Source organism: Nuphar pumila, chromosome 14, assembly GCF_984573655.1.
Source record: "Nuphar pumila chromosome 14, dmNupPumi1.hap1.1, whole genome shotgun sequence".
Lineage (NCBI taxonomy): Eukaryota > Viridiplantae > Streptophyta > Magnoliopsida > Nymphaeales > Nymphaeaceae > Nuphar > Nuphar pumila.
The window spans coordinates 79,654,297-79,678,895 of NC_143262.1; the positions used below are offsets into that span (position 1 = coordinate 79,654,297).

Below are 24,599 nucleotides of genomic sequence, written 5' to 3' on the forward strand. Positions count from 1 at the left end.
CAAAATAACACAATGAAATCAAAATATTCACCAACAAACCAATTGTACAAAATGAATCAAGCCATTAGTTGTTCCCATATACTTGAAATATGATCACTTTTTAACAAAATAATTGAGGGGTTACTTTTCTACATTTCATTTTCATTTGGGTAAAAAGAAGGAATCCATATCAATCAGTAGTCTTTGTGATGGAATCATGTGGGTCAATAACAATAAAGAAAGTTTGATTCTTATGTTTTTTCCCTCCTTTCCGAATGAAACAAGGAATAGAAAGTAAGAATTGTGACCAATGAAAAAGTTCAATTTGACAAAGAGGAGGTACAATAAGCCAAGAGGGATGGTTCTTTTTTGGAAAATCTACTCATCATGTTTACAAATTGGTAGGGACTTAAACGGGTCAGATCCAGTTCGGATATAGGTATTACCGAGTCTGACCTAATCGGGTCTAGCATAATTTGATTGGGTTTTGGACTTAGAGTCGGATGGGGATTAGCTAAAAGCAAATCCAGATTTGACTACGCTTAAAACCTGACATTTACAATGTATTCAGATTCAGATTTTTTGTCTGATTTAGATTTTAGTTAGATTCAGATGCAAAACAGGATACAGAGTCCTAATCAGATCTGAGTATGGCCACCGGTTCTGATGGATTCGGATTCAGTCAGATTACCTGAATCCGATCTATTCACATCCATACAATAGAAGGTTGGATCGGGTGATATGTTAAACACAGATTTTTTTGTTTTGAGATCACCATTATCTGGCCTTCATCCTTGTTATTCGTGTGGAAATCAGTGGGGCCCACAAAAAAGTGCTGATGTCACAATTACTCAAAGATGAATTTCACGGACGGTCATGATTTAAAAATACAAAAAAATTATGTTTTGGCATATCACTTGATCCGACCTCTACACTATTCAATGCCTTCTTGTGGTCCGAGCTATTCTTAACAATTGGCCACTTTCCTGCATCATCTCCTACGGCGAAAAGATCAGGTGCAATATGATTGCACAAATATTTGTGCATTAAGCACATGATCACCCTTCATCTTGGGACAGGGCCTGTCAGTTATGGGGCCCAAGGCCTGATGGAGGGTGATCAGGGGCTTAATGCACAAATTTTGTGCCATGTGATTGCACCTGATCCAGACTCTCTCCTACGTGACCAAAGGAATCGACAAATTCAAATCACATCCTTGATACACCACTTATTCCTCTCTCTCTCTCTCTCTCTACATTTATTACATTCTTGTATATAAGAGGATGTAGGTTGGCAACGTTGATCATCCAATTCCAATGGCTACCGCTGCTGTTTTGCTCAAGGCATGTCTCATGCTTTTTGTATACCACAGTACTTGGGCACTATCTTTGCAAGAGAGAGATATATATATCATACACATGGATGTGTCAAAAATGCCAAAAGCATTCACTAGCCATGAGAATTGGTACAATTCTATCCTGGCATCAGATAGCCTTGCAGCTGCTGCTGATGCTACCGTGGACACTATGCCATTGAAACTTGTTTATGCTTACAGCACTGTTATCAATGGGTTCAGTGCGGTTCTCTCATCCATTCAGATTGAATTACTCAAGAAATTGCCGGGTTTCATTGCTGCATACCCAGACATGGAGGTCACCAGGGACACGACGCACACGTTCGAGTTCCTGAATCTGAACCCGCTCACCGGCATATGGCCGACATCAAAATTCGGCCAGGATGTGATAATTGGAGTGATAGACACGGGTGTTTGGCCAGAGAGCAAAAGCTATTCGGATGATGGTATGACTGAAATACCAAAGAGATGGAAGGGTACATGTCAAACTGGCATGTCCTTCAACTCTTCAATGTGCAATAAGAAGCTGATTGGAGCTCAATACTTCAACAAGGGCCTTCTAGCCAAAGACCCCAACCTCACCATTTCAATGAACTCAGCAAGAGATGTTGAGGGTCATGGCACACATACCTCATCAACTGCTGCAGGCAACTATGTGGGTGGTGCCTCTTACTTTGGGTATGCTGCAGGCACTTCAAGAGGTGTCGCCCCCCGAGCTCGGCTCGCCATGTACAAGGCATTGTGGGAAGAAGGCAGCTCCTCTGCTGATCTTCTTGCTGCAATTGAACAAGCAATCTCTGATGGTGTGGATGTCATTTCCATATCCTTGGGCTATGATGGAGTCCCTCTGTACAAGGACCCAGTAGCCATAGCCGCCTTCTCAGCAATGGAGAGGGGTATATTTGTTTCTTCCTCTGCTGGGAATGAAGGGCCATCACTCACCACACTGCACAATGGGACTCCTTGGGTACTAACTGTTGGAGCTGGCACCATCGATCGGAAATTCGGTGCTGTTATCACTCTTGGAAACGAAGTCACACTTGTTAGTGCGTCGCTGTATCCACAAGATACATCACTGACAGGGGTGCCTCTGTTTTACAGTGAGGCTACCAAGTTCTGCAATTCTACTCAACTACTCAAGGGTGTTGGCCACAAGATCATCTTGTGTGCATACAGTGACAATATTGAAGACCAAATTTCAGTGGTGTCGTCTTTGAAGGTCGCCGGAGGGCTTTTCATATCAAATAACTCTGACAAACTAACAGAACCTCAATTCGATTTTCCCGGTGCAATACTTTCTCCAGTAGATTCAAAGGCCATCTTCGACTACCTAGGAAGCAGTAGGAATCCGAAGGTTAGTATCAAATTCGCTAACACGTTTATCGGCTCAAAGCCAGCACCCTCTGTTGCAGACTATGCTTCCAGGGGGCCATCACAAAGTACTCCAATGGTGTTGAAACCGGACTTGCTGGCTCCGGGAACACTTGTGCTGGCATCATGGACACGGTATTCATCTGTAAAGACAATTGGCCGACGAAATTTGTTCACAGATTTCAATCTGATTTCTGGAACATCAATGTCCTGCCCACATGCCACAGGTGTGGCTGCTCTTTTGAAGTCAGTACACCCTGATTGGAGCCCTGCTGCAATTCGCTCGGCCATGATGACCACTGCTAGCATTTTAGACAATACAAACAGTCCAATTCAAGATATAAGCAAACCAGCATCTCCTCTAGCCATGGGATCAGGCCATATAAATCCCAACAAGGCCATGGACCCGGGTTTGGTTTACGATGCCGGCCGCGATGACTACGTGAAACTGATCTGTGGTCTGAATTACACGAAAGAGCAGATTCAGACCATAACTGGATCATCGTCCGATTGCTCGGATGTGAACATGGACTTGAATTATCCATCTTTCATTGCTTTCTTTGTTGGCAATCAGCCTTCCAATGTGAAAACATTCAAGAGGGTAGTGACCAATGTTGGTGATGGTGGTGCTACTTACAGAGCAGAGGTAACACCAATGAAGGGGTTTACAGTGACTGTGACCCCAGAAACACTTGTGTTCAGGGAGAAGAATGACAAGGGATCTTTCACCCTAACATTGAAAATGACAAGTCCTATGGAACATGATGCTGTCACTGGTTCACTGAGTTGGGTGCAAAAAGGAAACCATGTAGTTAGGAGCCCAATAGTGGCTACAAAATTAGATGTAACACCATTACCATAAAATTGTCTGCTTTGTGGATGTCATTGGGGGGAATTAAGGCCTGGGTTAACTTGGAAATACAATAAGCAAGTTAAAAGAATATGTACAGTCCAATGGAGAACAGAGAAATGCAGAAGCAACTCTCTCTCTGTCTCTCTCTCTCTCTCTCTCCTGTAACTAACTGTTGTCTAAATAATATTATTGAATGAATTTCCAGATAAATGTGGTACTGTTTTACCGTACTATTCGCACCACGCATAACGTGTCACGTACTAGATTGTGTCTTCCGATTATGTCATGTATAAATCAGACGAATCATCCGTTCTGTTGGGCATTTTCCAAAAAAGGATTTTTCATATATAATCCTACATTTCTTTCAAAAAGATATATAATCGTACATGATCCCGAGCACTAGTAGTTTCAGTATATGGACCAAATGATATAATCCCGAGCATCCTGGATTCATGCAGGCATAATACAACATGCAGGTTTTGATTTCATAGTTTGGACTTTGTCCATTCCACCATCATGGGCAATGCTGCCGTCCAAGATTGCCCAAAACCTTGTCTGGTAGGAGCAGCTAATGCACGTCACCTTGTGTTGGGACGTTGCAGGTTAAAAACCCAATGGTATAGTTGTATAACTGGTAGTTGAATAATGGTCCTTCTTCGACCCCGAAGACAGATGCCCTTTGTCCGTCCAACCCTAGCCCAACTGGATTATGGTCATCCTATACACGTAACAAATCACGGTTGCCCTTAGCCAAGGTATAGCCCTTCTGGGCCCAAACCCATCACCATTTACTTGTTTATTACTAATGAAAAAATCTTGATATGGAGATAGGCATATCATGAAGATAAAAGGTTATGTAGAGTTGGGGCCAACCCCTAACTTGACCAAGTACATGTTAAAGTAGATTGGTGGTTCTATAGGTAGAGTCCACTGCAGGTCAGAACAGAACTGGATGGTGACACTTGGACGGCTCGGATCAGTTGATATGCCAATTCACCAATTCTTGGCTATCTAGAGTTGTCAAAATCCATCACCGTTGTCATCACTATATAATGTAGCCTTAAAAGGGTCCCATTCTAAAGGTTTGTGATATCATCATTGGCTTGCTGATTGCCATTATATGGACGGCGATGATGCCGTATCACCAACCATATGTGACATATCATCATATTTGAGTGCTTTTATAGAGCATGTGGATTTGCAATAGAGTAATTCATAAATATGCATCTCAACTATCAGCTAATTACTAGAAGCTGACAAACTTGTAGGTCATTGCAATCAAACGCCCTTTTTCATTTATGTTTCAAATTCTAGCTTTAGTCTAAAACCAAAGTTTTGTTAAAGAAATTAAGATTCCTCATTTATTTCTTTAACAAAAAAAAGTCACGATAAATTTTTTACCAAATAAAAGACAAAAGCATCTCTCTCTCTCTCTCTCTCTCTCTATATATATATATATATATATATATATATATATATATATATATATAAGAGAGAGAGAGAGATGCTCTGGTCCCTCGAGAGTACCTACTACACTCACATACTTGAAATCATGGTTGTAGGTTGTATCTTCTCAATTAAACCTTATGGATGTACTCAAAATAGTTTCTTTGATAGAAATCAATATGTTTTTGGGACATAAAAGTAGGATCTTTTAAGTCATGAAATTTTGATACATGTGAGCCATTGATTTTTAAAAGTCTTAAAAAACATACATATATATGCTATAATCACATGATCTAAAACTTGTTTTCTACTAAATAATGCTTATAGATTATATCTATAGGGTCTGATCAACTAAAAAGGTTTAAGAAATTTGACAATCTAAAGCTTCTATTAGGTGGGAGTAGGTACTTGGGGAGCACCGTATCATTACTATATATATATATATATATATATATATATATATATATATATATATAATGGTAGGTGCTTGAAGATTAGGTACTTGAACATGCTGGCCATCGTGTGCTTGATGAATGCCCAATGTTAAAAAAAAAAAATTAACATCAACTTTCGCAAAATGAGCAATAGTGGCGAAAAAAGTCGCTGCTATTGACCTTTAGCGGCAACTTTTGTCACTGCTATTGACGTTTAGCGGCATTTTTTCTCTCCGCTATTGCTCGTTTGGTCATGTTTTACGTTAGCCGTCCATCAGGCGTGCGATGAACGGCCAACATGTTCAAGTACCTATGCACTAATCTCTCTCTCTCTTTATATATAGCTTAAACATGTACGTATTTGAGCGGGGCGAATTCCTTGGTGGACAGGTGTGTGTGTGTGTGGGGGGGGGGGGGGGGGCAAGGGTTTTACCAAGAGGAGGCCTACCAATTTACTGGCAGTAATGGTGTTGGGGTTGGGTGGGAAAAGGGTTTTCCTTGACCTATCCAAAAATAACAAATGTATTTCATTATACGATATTCTTGTAAATTACCAACAAGTTGACTGGCCTGCTGCTTTTAGACAATTTATGAAAGAGGGCCTGTTTCTGGATATTTCAAAAAAGTTAAATATTTTATTTGGAATTTGAAGCAAAAATGATTGATGCAGCTCACAAGGCTATGCCTTTGTTTGCTAGAGGTAGCCTATGGTTCAAAACCTACGAGAGGCGTCAAGAGTATTACAACCTGAGGCCTACCAATGCACGGTCAGTAATGAGGGGTTTTCCATTGACTTAGCCCAAAACTGATTGGTATAGCTAGAATCATGTTGGAGGGAATGTGCACTTTTTTTTTTTAAAGACGGGGTTAGGCAGACCCCCACCAGTTATTCAATGTACCACTGGGGTTTTGAACCTGCAACGTCTCACCACATAGACACGTGCACTGACAGCTCCTACCAACCTCTGTGACAAACATCACGATATTTATAAAAACAATGACGATATATCACGAGAAATTGCCTGAAAGTTTAAAATGGCTATTTCTCGCAAGATTTTCAAACTGTGACAAATATCACAATATTTATATTTTTAAAACATATTTATCATGAAAGCCCCAAGTTTTTTATTTTTAAATGTGTTTTATTTATATTTTCTTATAAAAATTATTTTTATATTTTTAATTTATTTTTCATTCCCAAGATTTTGCCGAAAAAATGTGAGATTTATGAAAATTTTCAAAATCTTTCGAGTTTTGTTCCTGCCGAGATTTTGCCGTTTTTAACTTTTGTCACTATGCCACCAACCACGCGGAGCCCCCATTGGTAGGGAAAGTGCACTTTCCCACTTGCCCACTTCCACTGTAAAATGGTGGAAAAGTAATTCCAATATTTTCACTTTGCAGAGAGATTGCGGGACTTATGGGCATTACACAAAGTCACCAGATAACTGCTTGAGATCTACAACAGAAAACAATGCAAACAACTATGCCGTTGAAAACCAGGCATTTACTCAAAATAAGTAAAGTTGAAGTTGGTTCGTTTCACACGTTGAGTCATAATTAATTTGCCCGTGATTGCCGCAAGTGACACCAAATAGGTACACGTCGTTACCAAAAGGACACCACATTGTTTTCGGTGCCTTGTCACGATTGAGTGTATTTCTGTTTGTATGTGATGCAAGGAGACAATAATAGAACAGTGGTTGGTGCCACAAGAATCACACACTCGTACAGGACAAGGGAATTTAAAATAGAGGGTGGACACCAATGCACAGTGAAAAGGAAAAATAAATTCTAATAAACTATACTTACAACATTTTAAAAAACAATCAAGTATTCTAAAGCATTTCTTAAAAAAAAAAACCTTAATTCTTATAAATATCATAATTATGCATTTACGTTAATTGATTAAAAAACCAAACCCTTAATATTTAAAATAAAACCAAACATTTATTAATGATTATTCATGGATTCATGTCCAATTACTATTGAAAGAAACAAAACAAAAAAAATTGAAAGCTTAAAAACATTTTATAGGCTATTTGGTAAAAAAACTTAAATTTCTAACTAAAAACAAGCATGCAGAATCATGTTTAATATTGATTTAAAAAAAGAGTTAATTAAATATTTAATTCATTGAAAACAAAATAAAAAACCAAAATGCTAATTTAAAAAAATACAAAAAACCTTAAAACCTAATTAAATATTCATGCTACTAAAAAAAATCAAAAACCTATTTCCTAACAAACATTATATATATGCTAATTGAGAAAAAAATACAAAACCCCTAAAAATCTAGCTAAAATTAAGCATGTGGAATACCTAATTAAATATTCATGTTATTTAAAAATAATAAATAAAAAACCTACTCGCTAACAAAAACCATTCATATATACATGCTAATTGAAGAAAAAATGAAACCCCTAAAATTATAACTAAAATCAAGCATGTGGAATCATATCTAATGTTGATTAAAAAAACATAGAAATATCTAATTAAACATTCATCTCATTGAAAAAACTAGAGTAAGAAAACCCAAATGCTAATTTGAAGAAAAATAAAAATCGAGGATACAAGGAAAGAATTTTTCTTTTCACTTTTTCAATTAACTGAATTTAATTTGAGTAGTCGACACATTTATAGTTTATACATACATTTCACATAGTTTACACATACACTTTACAATAGCCGAATGTGCTATAGATAATTTCGGTTGTATTTCTTTGATTATCGAAAACTTTCCTTAATAATCGTTGTGAGCCCTCCTTGAATGTTGATAACTGTTGTAACCTACATGTTGTAATCTGCATGATCTCTTGAATATTGACCATATCAATAATATCTCAAGTTGTTGTAACCTATGTGATCCCTGATCCCTTGAATGCCAATCATATGATAATGAGTAATCCCTTGAATATCTGATCCCTGAAACTTGATCCCTTGAATATCGACCATATGATATTGCATGATCCCTTGAATATCGGCCCTAATGTACATATGAAATCTTTGACTCCCCCTCAAGTTGGAGCGTGTGGATTGAGTACACCTAACTTGGTTTTGAGGCGAGAAAAATGGTCGGTGCCAAGTGCCTTGGTAAATAGATTTGCATACTGAGAATGTGTAGGGATAAATCACATTTGAATTAGGCCGCTTTGAATTTTTCCCAGCACGAGGTGGCAATCAATCTCGATATGTTTGGTATGCTCATGATAGACTAGATTGGCGGCAATGCGAAGAGCTGCTTGATTATCATAATGGAGCGTCATGGGTTGAGAGTGATCAATCCTAAAGTCCAACAGCAGGTACTTGATCCATGTGAGTTCACAACATGCTAGGGCCATGGATCGGTATTTGGCTTTGGCCGATAATCGTGACACCATATATTGCTTTTTGGTCTTCCAAGAAATAGGATTGTCCCCAATCATGACATAATAATTGGATGTGGACCGGTGAGTCATCGGGCATGAGGCTCAGTCTGAATCACAGTAGCCAATTACTTGAATCTTGCTAGTGGATGACATTAGAATTTCTTGTCTTGAGAAATTCTTAATATATCGAAGTACTCGCATGATAGTGTTCATATGAGGCTGTCGCGGTTGGCTACTGAACTGACTTAGAATATTGACCGTGAAAACAATGTCGGGTCGGGTTATAGTAAGATATAACAGCCAACCCACTAGGCGTCTATATGGCACTTGATCCTCCAACAAATCTTCATCTTCATTACTGAGTTTGGTATGTAGTTCCATGATAAATTGATTTGGCTTAGCTTCAAGGTAACCCATGTCTTGCAGGATATCAAGAGCATATTTTTGTTGAGATAAGAAAATACCTCTTTTAGATCTTGCAACTTCAATGCCGAGGAAATATTTTAGTTATCCAAGGTCCTTCAATCAGAACTGCTAATTGATATAAAACTTAAGTTACTCGATGTATCCTGCAATGATAATGTCATCCACATAAACTAAAACAAAAATATGTGTCATATTAGTACCTTTTGAAAAAAATTAATAATCAGCTTTAAACTGTGCGAATCCTTTTTGAAGTAAATAGTGTGAGAGCTTGGCAAACTAGTTTCTAGAGGATTGTTTGAGTCCGTACAGTGATTTGTGCAACTTTCATACCTTACGCTCTCTCTGAACAGAAAGACTTAGTGGTAAGTTCATATATACCTCTTCATCAAGGTCTCCATGAAGAAATACATTATTAACATCTATTTGATATAGATGTCAATTCTTTATTGCTGCAATGACTATCAAACATCGTATTGTTATCAACTTAGCAACAAGAGCAAACATCTCATTATAATATAATCCTTCAATTTGGGTATAGCCCTTGGCCACAATTCAAGTTTTATATGTTTCAATGGAGCCATGAGAGTGATGTTTGATTTTATACACCCATTTGCAACCAACGGGGTGTTTGTCCATAGGTAAATCCATAATCAACCAAGTATTGTTCTCTTTCAATGCTCTAATCTCTGAAGCCATAGCATCTCGCCAACACCGAAACTTTATGGCATGGGAAAACATTTTGCGTTCTGAGTGTTGGAAAATGGTACCTAAGAAAACACTCTGTCCTTTGGAAAAATGATCATAACCTATGACTTTAGAAAACTTATGATCCGTGCTGTGAACCTCCTCTCTCACATCGGTTAATTAGAGTATGGGAGCGATCGTGTAACAACTGTAGTCTTTGAAAAGCAGTGGTGGTTGACGGGTTCTTTTGGATCATTGAAGATGGACTTGAGTTGGTTCAAGGGTTCCATGATTGAGAGATTCAAGATTTTAATCAAGGTGACTAGGCTTAAAAGACTCATTAACTTGAATATCACTGGGTTCTTGAATCTCATAAGGCTGAGGGTCGAATATGGAGATGGGTAGGATACATCCTTCCCCTTTATTTGGATTGTTATGATCTTGAAAAGGAAACATGTTTTCATAAAATTTTATGTCTCGACTAACAAAAATCTTTTTTATTTCAAGATCATACACATGATAACCGATTTAATCATATGGATATTCTATGAAAACTCATTTGCATGCGCGATTATCAAACTTGTGAGAGTGATGTATGTTGTGAGCATAACACATGCATCCAAAAACATGAAAATGATCATAAACAGGGTTTTTCCCATGAAATAACTCGTAAGGTGTTTTGCCCATTAACGGTTTGAAAAAAATGCGATTAATGATGTATGCAACTGTTAAAACACATTCTCCCCAAAACTTAATAGGTAAAGATGCCTGAAATCTCAAAGCTCTCGCAACGTTGAGTAAATCTTTGTGCTCGGGTTTGACTACACTATTTTGTTGGAGGGTAGCAATGCAGCTATGTTGGTGTTCAAAACCCTTTTTTTATAAAATTTTGCATGCCATTTGAGAAAAATTTAGTTCCATTGTCAGATTTGAGACTCAAAATCTTTCTATTAAATTGATTTTCAACAAGTAAAAAGAATTTTTTGATTTGGAATATGGTTTCAGATTTATGCCGCATGAGATGAACCCATGTGGTTCTGGAATAATCATTCACTATGGTCAAGAAATATTGTGCTCTGAATAAATATGGGGTTTGATATCCTTTCCATATGTCACAATAAATTAATTAAAAAGGCTTTGATGAAGAAATCAACCTGCTAGAAAAAGAAAGACGAGTTTGCTTCGCTATATGACAGATATCACAATGAATGTGAGGAATACAATCACATAATTTATTATCATTTATAAGAGTCTGCAATCTAGTATTCAAAAGATATCCAAGTCTTAAGTGTCAGATATTGGAATTAAATGATGAACTACTCAAGGAAAAATTATCACTGATCTCAAAAACATAAAGTCCACCATGTCGCTTAACCACTCCAATCTTCTTCTTTGAGAGATGATCCTGAAAAACACAATAATCATGATAAAAGAAAATGTCACATTTCAGATCTTGGATTAATTTACTTACATAAATAAGATTGAATATGAATTCTGGAACAAAAAAATATTTGAGAGAAGAAATTTTGGTGTCAATCAGACACTACCCATGTGAGTCACATGTGTAGATGATCCATTTGGTACTCTAATATGAGGAAAAATGGTGGGCCTTGAAAGCATTAGATTTGACAAAGAATTGGTAATATGGTATGTCGTGCCCGTATCTATAATCCAAATTTTGGATGATATGGAGCAAACAAAAGAAGCATCAAGATTACCTGTTAGGTTGACCACATGTGCTGGCTTGGGACTACATAAATTTATCACGGCTAGTATTTGGTCAGGTTGTTCCTAGGTAAGTCGTTGGGGGCTTTGGACGAATACTGACTTGTTGCCTTTAAAAAAAAGCAGAGTTGACGCAAGCCTGACTCCATTAACAGGCATTAGAGGGTGTACCAGATCGATTTGGAAACCCGTGGAGGTGAAAACATTTAGCCTTCACATAACTGAGTTTTTCACAGTGATCGCATTTTGGATGAACATGATTTTGTCAATTTTTATTTGGATCCATGTTGATTTGAGCATTGGACCTGTTTACGATAGTTGCCATCGATTCTTGATTAGCCATGACTCCAAGATCACACTGCTTTTCTTCCTGCACAAGTAGTGTGAATGCTTTAGATATATTTGGCAATGGTGTCTTCAAGAGCAATTGACTTCTTATGGCATTGTAGTTCTCATTCAATCCCATTAGGAATTGCATGAGTCTTTGCAGGTCTTGTTTCTCATGAATGGCCTTCACTGTTCTGCATGTGCACAGCGGACTGGTCATGTATGTCAACAACTTATCCCATATGCCCTTCATTTTTGTGTAATAGGCTGCCACAAAGGTTTGCATCTACTTGATATTTACGATATCTTGCTGAATTTGATATATCCTGGGAGTGTTCGATTAGGAAAACCTCTCACAAAGCTCTGCCCATACCTTAGTTGTGGATTGAGCATAGATAACGTTGGCTGCTAGGTTCTTGTGAATGGAGTTGAGCAACCAAGATAACACCATATTGTTGCATTGCTTCAATATAACAACATTTGGTGATGAAGATTTGGTTTTGATAACTGACCCATCAACAAAACCAAATTTATGTTTAGCACTTAGTGCCGTAACCATGGCTCTACTCCACATCGAGTAGTTATCTCCAACAAGTTGTTACGACAATAAGGATATCTCCAGATTATCCGAGTGATGGAGGAAGAAAGGATTGGCCATTGATTCTTAAGCGTTCTCAAATGAACTGACACCGGTGTTGATACTATCAGAAGCCATTAAACAAAAAATCCAAGATGTTGATGACGAGAATCACTGGGCCTGGTAATGTGCGATGACCAAACTGAAGATTTGGCAAGATGAAATGCACAGGATCAAAGTCCCTGCTCTAAAACCATGAAGAAAAATAAAAAATGAGTATACAAGGAAAGAATTTTTCTTTCCACTTATAATTCACTGAATTTGGAGTAGTAAACACATTTATAGTTTGCACATACATTTCACATAGTTTACACATACACTTCACAATAGCCGAATATGCTCTAGATAATTTCGGATGTATTTTCTTGATTATCGAAAACTTTCCTTAATAATCGTTGTGAGCCCTCCTTGAATGTCAATAACCGTTGCGTGTTGTAATTTGCATGATCTCTTGAATATTGACCATATCGATAATATCTAAAGTTGTTGTAACCTACGTGATCCATGATCCCTTGAATGTCGATCATATGATAATAAGTGATTCCTTGAATATCGACCATATGATATTGCATGATCACTTGAATATCGGCCCTAATGTAGTTTCAAAATCTTTTATAATTAGATAAAAAAAAATATAAGAAACTCTAAACCCTAGAGAAAGAAAAATCATAAGGAAGAAGTTCGAATGATATGCCGGAGAGGCCTACTGCCCTAACCCCTGAGTAATCAACAGAGAGAGAGAGAGAGAGAGAGAGAGAGAGAGAGAGAGAGAGAGAGAGAGAGGTGGGGTCTGGTTTGGGCAGGGTCACATCGTTTTTAAAATGTGAGTCCGACCCCCCGGTCTCTCATGCACATGGAGGGTCAGGGTGGGCACTACCCACCCTAGCGACAACGTAGCACTGCCCCTGCATGTGGACAAGCTCATGGGGGTAAAGACCATCTCCTTCAGTTCTGTGAGGGGGCGTTTGATTGTGCAGACCGTGATGTTCGCCATCCATGCAGTGCATGGGCCCATGCACCCATGCAAATGCTGGACACTAAGGATGGCAAAACACTTTAAAACCCTCCACCTTGGAACAGCAGACGACAGGACACCCTTGACACTTTTGAAAAAAAAAAGTGGTGTCCACCATTCTTGTCCAGGGCTGTCCGTAAACAGGACAGGACAGGACAGGACAGGATATAGTGTTGTCCAGGCATGTCCAGGAATCAAACGCCCCCTGAAGCGCTGGCTTTTCCCGAACAGACCCACGGTGCTATCAACAACACGTAGGGGTGTCAAATGGGTCATATTTGACTTGGATCCGAATGATACCAAACCCTATAGGGTCAGGGTTTGGTGATAAAGGAGGTGCTTGTATTCGGTCTGACCCTAAGGGTCTGATTAGAATATGGAGCCAGGTATAGTTTGTGAAATTTTATACCAAACTTATGTTAGACTAAAGTTCCGATTAAGGCCTGTGATTTGTCAGTGTAAAAAAGAAAAAGAAAAACGTTATTTTACTGTGATGAACTAGGTCTGGTTCATGTACAATCATTATAGGATCCGAGTATTGTTTTTCTTGTGGTGCACTCGAATCAAACCCATTCTGGACCCAGTACCAGCACCTCAAAGTCAGACTGGGGTTTGGATCCATCTGGGTCTGAACCAGATCCAAACCTTTGACACCCCTAGCAGCATGGCTAGAAAGTAGAAATGTTATGTTAAAAAGTCAACGGCCTACAATATGTGTTACTTTTTTAGGTCATAAAATCATATTTTTGTTTTGTCAAAAAAAAAAAACATGATTCAAAATCCAACCCTAACTATTTTGGACATGTTGAGCCCATCTATGATGTCTGATTGGATCCAAAACAACCTGAGCCACCAAAATCCAAAAGTGTTTGTAATTACAAGCGTTTGTAACAAGCATTTTTCCAAAATACAGTTTTACAAAGTTTTATACGTTTTGAATAGGTAGGACTAGATCTTTAAGTACGTTAGAACACTTAAGGGTGTGTTTGAATTGTGGACAGCATGTCCTGTCCCGTACTATTCACGGATGTTCCAGGATGCGCTGTCCATGCACCAGTAAAACTACTTTTTTTATTTTTTATTATTGTCTGTTGCTGTCCGTCAGCCAATTTACCGTGGGGGCACAGAACAGCAGCAGACACTGTTTCTGAATCTGTAAGTCCCGCATTTGCGTCGGCGTGCGGATGCATGAGGGGTCCGCTCTCAGTACGTCTTGCGGACGGGGATTCAAACGCCACCTTAAGATATAGAATGAAAGTAATTAGACTAGGAAAAAAAGGTTAGTTAGGTTAAGATGTGTTTTCCCCCCTAATGAGAAGAAGGCACCAATGCATGGTAACGGACTAACAGTGGAACACTTGAAACCCAATTATGCACTGGTGGACATTGGGTGAGGCAAGGTAGGGTCCACTAGAGCCCAATAGGGCTTGGTTAAGGCACGACTTGCACTCGACTGGGCCCAACCCTTTTGGAGTGTAGGCTGGACTTTTAACCTTTCTCAGTCAGTTAGGCATGGCGTTGGTCGAGCTGCATTGGGCCCCACCAGAAACTCATTTTGTCTTGACAGGTTTGGCCGGATTAGCTAAATTTGGGTTCCACTTGTGACACAAACCTGACCGGCACAGGCCGTCAAGCAGTCAAAATGATGTCCACCCGTACAATTATTGGCGATTATGAAACCTGTTTTGGATTCTTATCATGTGTTCCTTTCATGGGATTTCACTTTCCCACGACATTTTGCAACCATGACAAAGAAGAAGCGTATGAACTCGGTTACATTGTCTTGGAATCTTTCTTTTTTTCTTTCTTTGTCTTATTTTGAAAGACTAGCTGGGGTTAGGCAGACCCCCACCGATTATCATTATTCAACGAGCCACTGGGGTTTGAACCTGCAACGTCCCACCACAAGGACGTGATACACACTTTCTCAATGACAGGTCCTACCAACCAGTGGCGGAGCCAAAAATTTTTCGTTGGGTGGGCAGACCTCGCCCGGGTCTCAAAGACAATGCCAGAAGTTCCCGGCGATGACTCCATCGTAGGTGGGCTTGCCGAAGGTGGGTCTATCCGAGTCCTCGGCAGAAGGGAGGGCCGCCCTCTTCGAGGATGGGTGGTTGTCTATCTCCATGGCGAGGGGCTGACCACAGTCGTCGGCAATCGATCTCTTCCGCTTGTTGCTGTTCTAGCCTCCCAGCCCTTCATTTAGACGCCGAAAATCGATGGTGCAGGCCATCGGTTTTAGAGAGAGATGGGCATCTTCTTCTGTTCTATTTCGGCCTTGGCGGTAGAGGGAAAGAGACATATAAAGAGCGAAAGAGAGAGTCTAGGTCTGCATACAGGTCGGACTACAGTCCAGAGCCGTGTGAATTTAGGTCTAAATCCGAACTAGAGGGAATCAATTCATTTACGGGCTAATTAAAGACTCTAATAAGCTAATGTATGTAAAAATATAAGGTAAAGTAATAGAATTATTGGATAATGTGCAAAAAACTATTACTGATATTATAATGACACTTGTTCCAATTTTTTTTTTCAGTTTCTAATTCTGGGGTGGGCGACCGCCCACCCATGCCCACTCCTGGCTCCGCCACTGCTACCAACCACGCTGAGCCTCACCATTTTATTTTTTTTCACAGAGAAAGCTGGGGTTAGGCAGACCCCTACCAGTTATGCAACCATACCATGGGGTTCGAACTTGCAACGTCCCAACACAAGGTGACATGAACTAACTGCTCCTGCCAGACAAGCGGCCTTGATTGGAGCCCCACCATTTTATTATTCTTCAAGAAAGTTGTTGAAGAAAAGCTGGAGTATTTTGTAGCAGATTGTTAGAGTGACGTTGGTGTTTTTTCGGTTCATCTTGAAAATCTTTTCACGTTAGCAAACGTGATACACTCATGTTTATACCAATGGGGGTTTCCGCTTGTCTGGTAGGAGCAGCTAGTGCACGTCACCTTGTGATTGCACGTTGCAGGTTCAAAACCCAATGGTATAGTTGTATAACTGGTAGGGTCTGCCTAACCCCAGCTTGCCTTTCAAAATAATAATAATAATAGCGTTTTTATACAAAATAATTGCTCTTGGTTTACACAGATCCAATCCCCAAGAGCAAAATCGAACCTTTGAATTATACTTAGCAGGATTTATTTATTATTTTTTTGTGTTAAAGTTGGCTCAAAACTAAGATTTTAAGTGACTTTTAAACCATCTTCATGAAGGTTGCATTGATTTTTCACTACCTTTTTTTGGAAGCTTGGGGAGAGGGCCCCTTTCCCTTTATTGCTCAACTATTTACAAAGAATCATATGTACATGTACACTGTACAGCAGAATGATTTGAGATTATGGTATCAGGTCTGGACTTGGGTCTAATTGAATCCACTATAAGAGAAACCATACCCAGGTCCTATAAGAATTACATGAACCAAACTCAGATCATACCCGATAAAATAATATTTTTTTTTATCATTTTTACATTAAAAAATTTCAGATCTTAGTTGGAACTCGGTTCAGGCCTGAGTCTGGTATGAAATTTTATAAATCATACCCAACTCCATATATTAATTGGACCCTTCAGGTCTTACCCGGATTCTAACTGGACCTTCTTATTTATCACCAAACCCTGACCCTATAGGGTTTGGTACAGGTCGGTTTGGGTCAAACCGACCCATTGACACCCTTATATGCAATTCTCAATCTAAATCCCTCAGCAATCCCAATTACCAGGACTATTGAGAGCAGACAAGGTGATCTGCCAAATCACTTTTAGGAAAGTGCTTTCGCATCCTCGCGGCCTACAATATGTATAAAGACCATGAGGTCCTTGTGAGATGAATCAATAGACGGTGAAGATGTCAAATCACTTTCTTAAAGTAAGAGATCACAGAATATAGTGGCATCTTCCTCCCTTATCCAAAAAAGTTGTTATTAAACCTAATGATCGATGTTGTCAGTCAATACGATACTAAGTTGAATCAGCTATTTTTTAATAAATATAAAAATACTTAAAATTATTTTTAAAAATATTTTAATATCAATTTAATGGTCTTAACACTGTCACATTCTGATTGACCGGAAATATTTTTTAATTATTTTTTTAGCAGCATTCAGAACGATTCACTTGAGAATCAGTATTGGCCAATTTACCTGAATCGTTTGGCCGATACCGATACTGACAACATTACTAATGATACATCATACATTATCGTGATTTTTCACTACCTTGAAAATTATATCTAATGATACATTAGAGGTTATTAAACCTTAGGGAAAATAACTCATTCTAAACACATCCTTGAAGTTAGATTTAACATTTGGTGGATAGACAGAATTGTTTTTCCCACATTCTTTAAATATGTAATAAAAAAAAAACATTTGGTGGGTAGATCTTTACAAACAAGAGTGTGTACCACCCTACATCATCGTGATTGAAAACTATAATAGATTTTCTCATATACATATAATTTATTTATTTATTTATATTTATATTTACATATGTATATTTTTTTAATAAGAAAGCTGAGAGATATAACCCCCAGGGGAAGCAGATCAGGTCATGCTGAACATGAGCGTTTTTGCTCGTGCCGACATCGTGGCCGTCTGTTTGCATTTTGGATGAATGCCACGTGGTTTTGTTGACTTTTGAGCTTTTTAAAATGCAAATCGGATGGCCACGATGTCAGAATGAGCAAAAACGCTCATGTTCAGCATGACCTGATCTGCTTCCACCCCATGAGGTTCTAGCTTCAACACTCCTTGACTATGATAATGCACCCTTAATCAACCAGCCATCTCATTTGGCTCCAACTTAGCCTATACACACTTAATTTCTCAATTTATTCAATCTGTTTGTGTAATACCGTTTTATTTGAAGTGGAAAAGTTTCCATGGATTTTCCAATTTATTACTATTTTTTCAACGAATTTGATGTTTGTATAAGAACACACTAGGAGTGTTTTCTTTTTTACGTTTGGCTTTGTTTTATAAAAGTGAAAATAAATCACATGAGATTTGGAATCTCATGAGATTAAAAATCACGCAAATTGGAATCTCATGTTTGTTTAGTGTGAGGAATGGAATCTAAAAAAAAAACATATACCAGGAAAAAAAAATAGAAAAACTGAAAAAGGGGCTCTCTGGCATGAGACCCTATTTTGGTCATAAATGAGGCATGGTGGAGCTCACCGGAGGTAATTGGTGTGAGTTTTATGAAAATACTTTTTAAAACAATATTTTTAATTAAAATTAAGTGAAAGCCAGACACCAAAAATATAAAATCTGGCTCGCATGAATTGCGGAGTCTAGGTCGATCTCAGAAAATGAGAAATACTTTGTATTCAACACACAATCTAAACTACTCTTTATTGCCTTGAAAAATAAAATTAATTAATTAAATAAACAAACAAGAGAGTGTTGCCCCTGTAGAAGGCTTAAACAAATAATAAACAATTTTATTACAGACCTGAATGAATTGAATTGAATTAACAATGAAAACCTAATCTAAAAATAAAGGTAAAAGTCTTCAGTGCTTGAGTCATTTGTCCCTTTGTGTTTCTTCTATGTTGAACACTTTTGTATGGTTTGATTAATTAGAGCTCCCTAATGGCACTTTTGAGGGCTTGAGAAGACCTCAGAAGGTACTTCGAGAGCACAAAAAGAGGCTCACCACACGTTCCAACGCTTTCCTGCAAAACACAAAAATAAAATAAACAACAAAAAAAGAAATCTATGAGAAAATCAAAGGTAAAAATGAAGAAAAATCATAAAACCACGAACTAATTAACATGAACTAACTAATAATAAACTTGTAACAACCTAATACTAAAAGACAAAATAATAAAACTACCTAACTAACAAGAATTCAAGAACTAACTTTCTAACAAACTAACTAATGATCTAACTAATTCAAGAAGGAAAGAATTCAAGACACAAAACAAAACTAAGGATTAAGAATATAATCAGCTGAACTAAGAAATTAATCTAATATTAACAAGTTAATAAAGAAAGAAATTAACAAGAACTAAAAAAATCGGCTAAATGAAATTACAGTAATCAACTAATCCGAACGAACCCTAAGGCTAATGTTAACTATATGCAAGATGAACCATAAAGGAAGGACTAAATGAGCTTAACCTGAATCACACAACTATGCTGGACCTAATACCCACTATGAGATAGAATTATGCAATTAAATAATCTAACCTATGTATGAAAAAGATCAAGTTATTAAAAATAAACATCAATCCACTATTGATATTTTAACTGACTATGCATAGTAAAACCAAAATCTGAAGTAACCATTAAATCTAACGCTCAGCCAACATGCATTAACGTGATTTGACTAACTAAATTAATTAAAACTATCCTAAGCTACAACCACAACAATGTATAAAAATAACAAGAAACACAACACTCTCAACTATTAGGCAAAATCGATAATGGCAGAAATAATGGAACCGGCTAAATGGAATTTCAATAAACTAATTAACTAATCTTAACTAGTAGTAATTACAGAATTATTCCTACCTTGATTGCTAGAAAAACAACTTTTAATATGACTTAAAACAAGAAAGACGCCCTATTAAAAATCGGCTAAACAAAAATCGACAACTAAAAGAAAATGATACTCCAAAAAAATGATAAGACTATTTCTAATTAATTCTTAAAAAGTATTTTCTCAAATAAAACTTAAGCTAGCTATTTAATGATAAATGAAAACCAACGAGATTTAACTCCAAGCTATAAAAAAATGGCAACTAAAAAAAGAAGAAAAGTACGTATATTGGCTAGAAGAAAAGAAAAGAAAAAAAACTTTCTTTAATAATAAAAATGACTAAAAAAGGCGTGAAGCACTATTCTAAATTAGATCTATCCTAAAACTGATCTCAACTAGTCAAGAAACACAAAAATGTATGTGAAAACCTTGTGTTAAACCTATCGATTTACCTAAATCACACTAATCTAATGTTTAAATCAAGGAACAACTAATCTATCAAAAATGAACTATGTATTTTTTTCTTTTTATTTATTTTCAGATGCAAAACATAAACTAACCTAGATGAATATGTAGATGTTATGATGATCTACTAAAACTATATGTTATGCAATGCTTAATGCAATGCAAAATTTAAATCTACGACGAAAAAGAGGAAGAAAGAAACGACCAGTCGCGGATCACCTCCGATGGATGGGTTGAGAAGAGAAGGTGGTTTTTCCAGCTGCACACACATTGCCTCGACGAAGAGGAAGAAGTTTTTGATGACGAAATGGGTTCGAAGCAAGAAGAAAATGAGGAAAGAGAAGAAAGAGAAGAGGAGAAGGGGTTGAGAGGGAGAAATCGGCCCCACCCCTTTTTTTTTCGCCTTGGTCTGGCAGGCGCCATCGACCCCTACCCCCCCCTTTTCGTCTTGGTCTGGTAGGGGCCATCAACCTCTGCCTCTTACTTTTTAAGAGCCATAGAAGTCTTTTGGCCCCTGCTCCGCCACCCCCCCCCCACCACCACCCACTTTTTTTTTCTTCTTGGTCGTATATAACTATGCTTTGCAGGTGTGTAGCTGAGCTAATTGTGCGATGCTTAGCTAAAAATAAAATGCAAAAAGAAATAAAAAAAATACAAAGGCAATAACATGCAAGTCGGGTAAATACCCGTGGTGAGTAAGTGATGCAAGTGCATCACAGATTATTTAATTTCTTGGATGCAACAATTTTTTGTTCACACACTCACTTTGTTATGGATATCTAGGACTGCTTTGATGGAGTTTGGAGATCATGCTGAGCATGATTTTAATGTATGAAAATAGAAGTTCTCTTATTTTTGGAGTTCGGATTCCATGCTAGTCATGGTACTAGTTGGTGGGACATTGGAGTGTGCTTGCTGCAGGTACATGTTTAACATTATTTTGATATGATTGATTTGAATGTATTGCAATGTTTGATGTAACTGTATTCATGCTTGCATGTTATTTTCAATTTGATTATGCCTTCCATGTGAAATTATATCATGAAAATATGCTTCATTGTTCTTGTGATTGAATGACATTATATATATATATATATATATATATATATATATATATATATATATATATATATATATATATATATATATATATATATATATATATATATATATATATATATATGTGTGTGTGTGTGTGTGTGTGTGTGTGTGTGTGATATATATATATCATTATATCTACCATGAATGCATGATAAATTTGATATTTTCTTCATCATAGCATTCTTATGATTCTCTTTTAACTGGTTAGGATAATATTCGTAACATTATAGGACAAAATGACTACAAACTACGAATGAATGTACCGTAGAATAGTTGACAATGAGGTATCGATTGAATATATGGATGGTGTTGACAATTTTATTGAATTTGCAATGGAAAATGTCAGTACAGTGGATCCCATAGGTCGAATCAGGTGCCTCTGCATGATATGTAAGAACAATTGATTTGCAGAACCTCATAACGTTAGACATCATCTATATAGGAAGGGTTTTGTGAGTGATTATCAGAATTGGATGCTTCACGGTGAAGAATTTTGGAACAATTGTGATGCACGGGTAGATGTGGTGCACGATAATCCATATGTGAATTTAATATTTGATGCCGCAGGACCAGAACTAGGTTCTAGTGATGTACCAATTAGGGTAGAGGAAGAAGCAGCAAACAATACAGCTAATAGATTTTATGATTTACTTGGAGATGCTGATGAATTACTTTGGAATGGTTGCGAGAGTCACACTATCTTGTCTATAGTTCTTCAACTAATGAATTTGATGTTCGAGTATAATTTGAGTCAATCATATTTTGATCGTATGTGCTCTGTTGTGAAGAGTATGTTACCCAAAGATGAGAAATTGCCACAAAATTTCTATATGGTCAATGCTTTAGGTATGAGGTATCAAAAGATAGATACTTGTCCAAATCATTGCATGTTGTATTTCAAAGATCAAGAAAATAACATATCATGTCCGTCATGTGGGCATCTTCGGTTCAAGCTAAAGACAAGGGGCAAAGGTAGCACGAGGTCAAAAGAAGTGCCATACAAGTCGCTCCGCTACTTCCCTCTCACCCTTAGATTGCAACGATTGTATATGTCTTCGAGGACAGCTACACACATGAGATGGCATACAAATAAAGTTTGACATAATGAATACAAGATCACGCATCCTGTTGATGCAGAAGCTTGAAAGCACTTTGATCGTACTCATCAGGCCTTCACAATGGAAGAAAGAAATGTTAGGCTCGAAATATGTGATTTACAAAATGGTCCGACCAAAGTTGTGCAATGTTACAACGGATACATCATAAATGGTTATCGATTCCATATAGAAGACTACGGTGTAAACAAGTCAACAATGAATAGTAGCGTGTGTATCAATGTGATCATCGAAAAAATTTTCCTCTTGTATTCCTTCTCTTTCTTCTCTTTTCCTTTCTAACGTCTATTTCCCCTTTTGAAGGGGAAATAAAAGATAAAAAAGAAGAGAGAGGAACTCTTTTGTGAATGTCTCACTTGACCTAAAATTTGAAAATATTTAAAAGATAACTCGCCTCCATTTTAAAATATTTGTGAGAAAAAAGGAGAGACGGGATTCGCTTGTCGGTACGAGGTTCGACCGTTTCTGCCGCCTTTACCAGGGGTAATCGAACCAAGGATCAAACTTATGTCTTTTGCTTTGCCTAAATACTGTCTAAGAATTTATTCTACGTCTAAGATGCACAAAGAATCATGCTTGTGTGAATGCAGAGATGTATGCTCTTTTGAGAATAATTTGAAAACTTTGGAATTTATCTAAGTGATTATGAAAAGATTTAAAGAAATATTCCAAAAAAATTAATATTGATTCAGAAATCTTGGAATTTGAATGCAAATCTTTGAAGTTTGTAATAAATCTGAGATTTTAAAAAGATAACTTTGAAGATTTGAAGTTTGGAATAATTTCTGAGATCAGAGTTTTGGAAATGAATTTGAGTTTAATTCAAAGAAGGAAGATTTTGAAACAGAAATAAGAATAAAATTTGAATTTGGAATTGGATCTAGAATTTGAAATTGAATTCAGATTTTGAAATGAATTTTAAAAAATGAAATTCAAAATGAATTTGGAAATAGAATTGGAATTTGAAATTGGAAATGAATCTTGAATTTGCGGTTGAATTTAGAATTTGAATTTCAAAGAAAGAATTGAATTTCCTGAGGAAAGTGGATTTCAGAGATAAAACTGGAAATAAATTTTGAAAATCAAAGTAGGATTTGAAAAGGAAATTAAATTTTGGTTTTAGAGTTTTGAAATCAGAATAGAATTGGATTCAAGAAATCTGGAATTCAATATGGAATTTAGGAGATGGATTTGAATTTTGGAAATCTGGATAGAACTTGGAATTTGGATTCAAGAAATCCAGATTGAAATTGAATTGGAACCGAATTTTAAGAAATCCAAGTGGAATTCAAAAATGTGGAGTTTGGTTTGAGGAATCCTGATTGAATTTGGGATAATGAACTTGAATTTAGCACTAATCTTAATCTCAAAAGTGATTTGAAGATTAAAAATCAGAAGTTTTCAAAAGAACTTGGGGATTTCAAAACTTGGTTTAAAACTTGAATTTTTGAAATCAGGCGATGAATATGGGAATTCCAAGGTTGAATTGAACTTTGAAATTTGATCTGAAATATTGAATTGAATCCTGATCCTGGAAATGAATTTGGAATTTCAAAGTTGAATTGAATTTTGAAATATGATTTGAATTGAAAATTGAATTTTTGAATCCGAAAATGAATTTGAAATTTCAAAGTCGAATTGGACTTTGAAATTGGAGTTTTGAATTTAAAATAAGATGGAATTGTGGGAAAAAAGATGAATTTGAATTTACAGATAAGAATTGAAGATTGATTTGAGAGATGAAGAAGATATTTGAAAAATATATCCCAAAATCACTTGGATTTTGAAAAAAAGAATTTTAAAAATA

The 24,599-nt window shown here is 37.0% G+C and overlaps 1 pseudogene across 1 annotated transcript; it reads left to right on the plus strand.

Moving 5' to 3' along the window:
• The first annotated feature begins 1,286 nt into the window (after nucleotides 1-1,286).
• LOC149817063 (subtilisin-like protease SBT3 pseudogene) lies at nucleotides 1,287-3,767 on the plus strand (annotated as a pseudogene). Its single transcript, XR_016427554.1, has one exon. The product of XR_016427554.1 is annotated as a subtilisin-like protease SBT3 pseudogene (transcript).
• The last annotated feature ends 20,832 nt before the right edge of the window (nucleotides 3,768-24,599 follow it).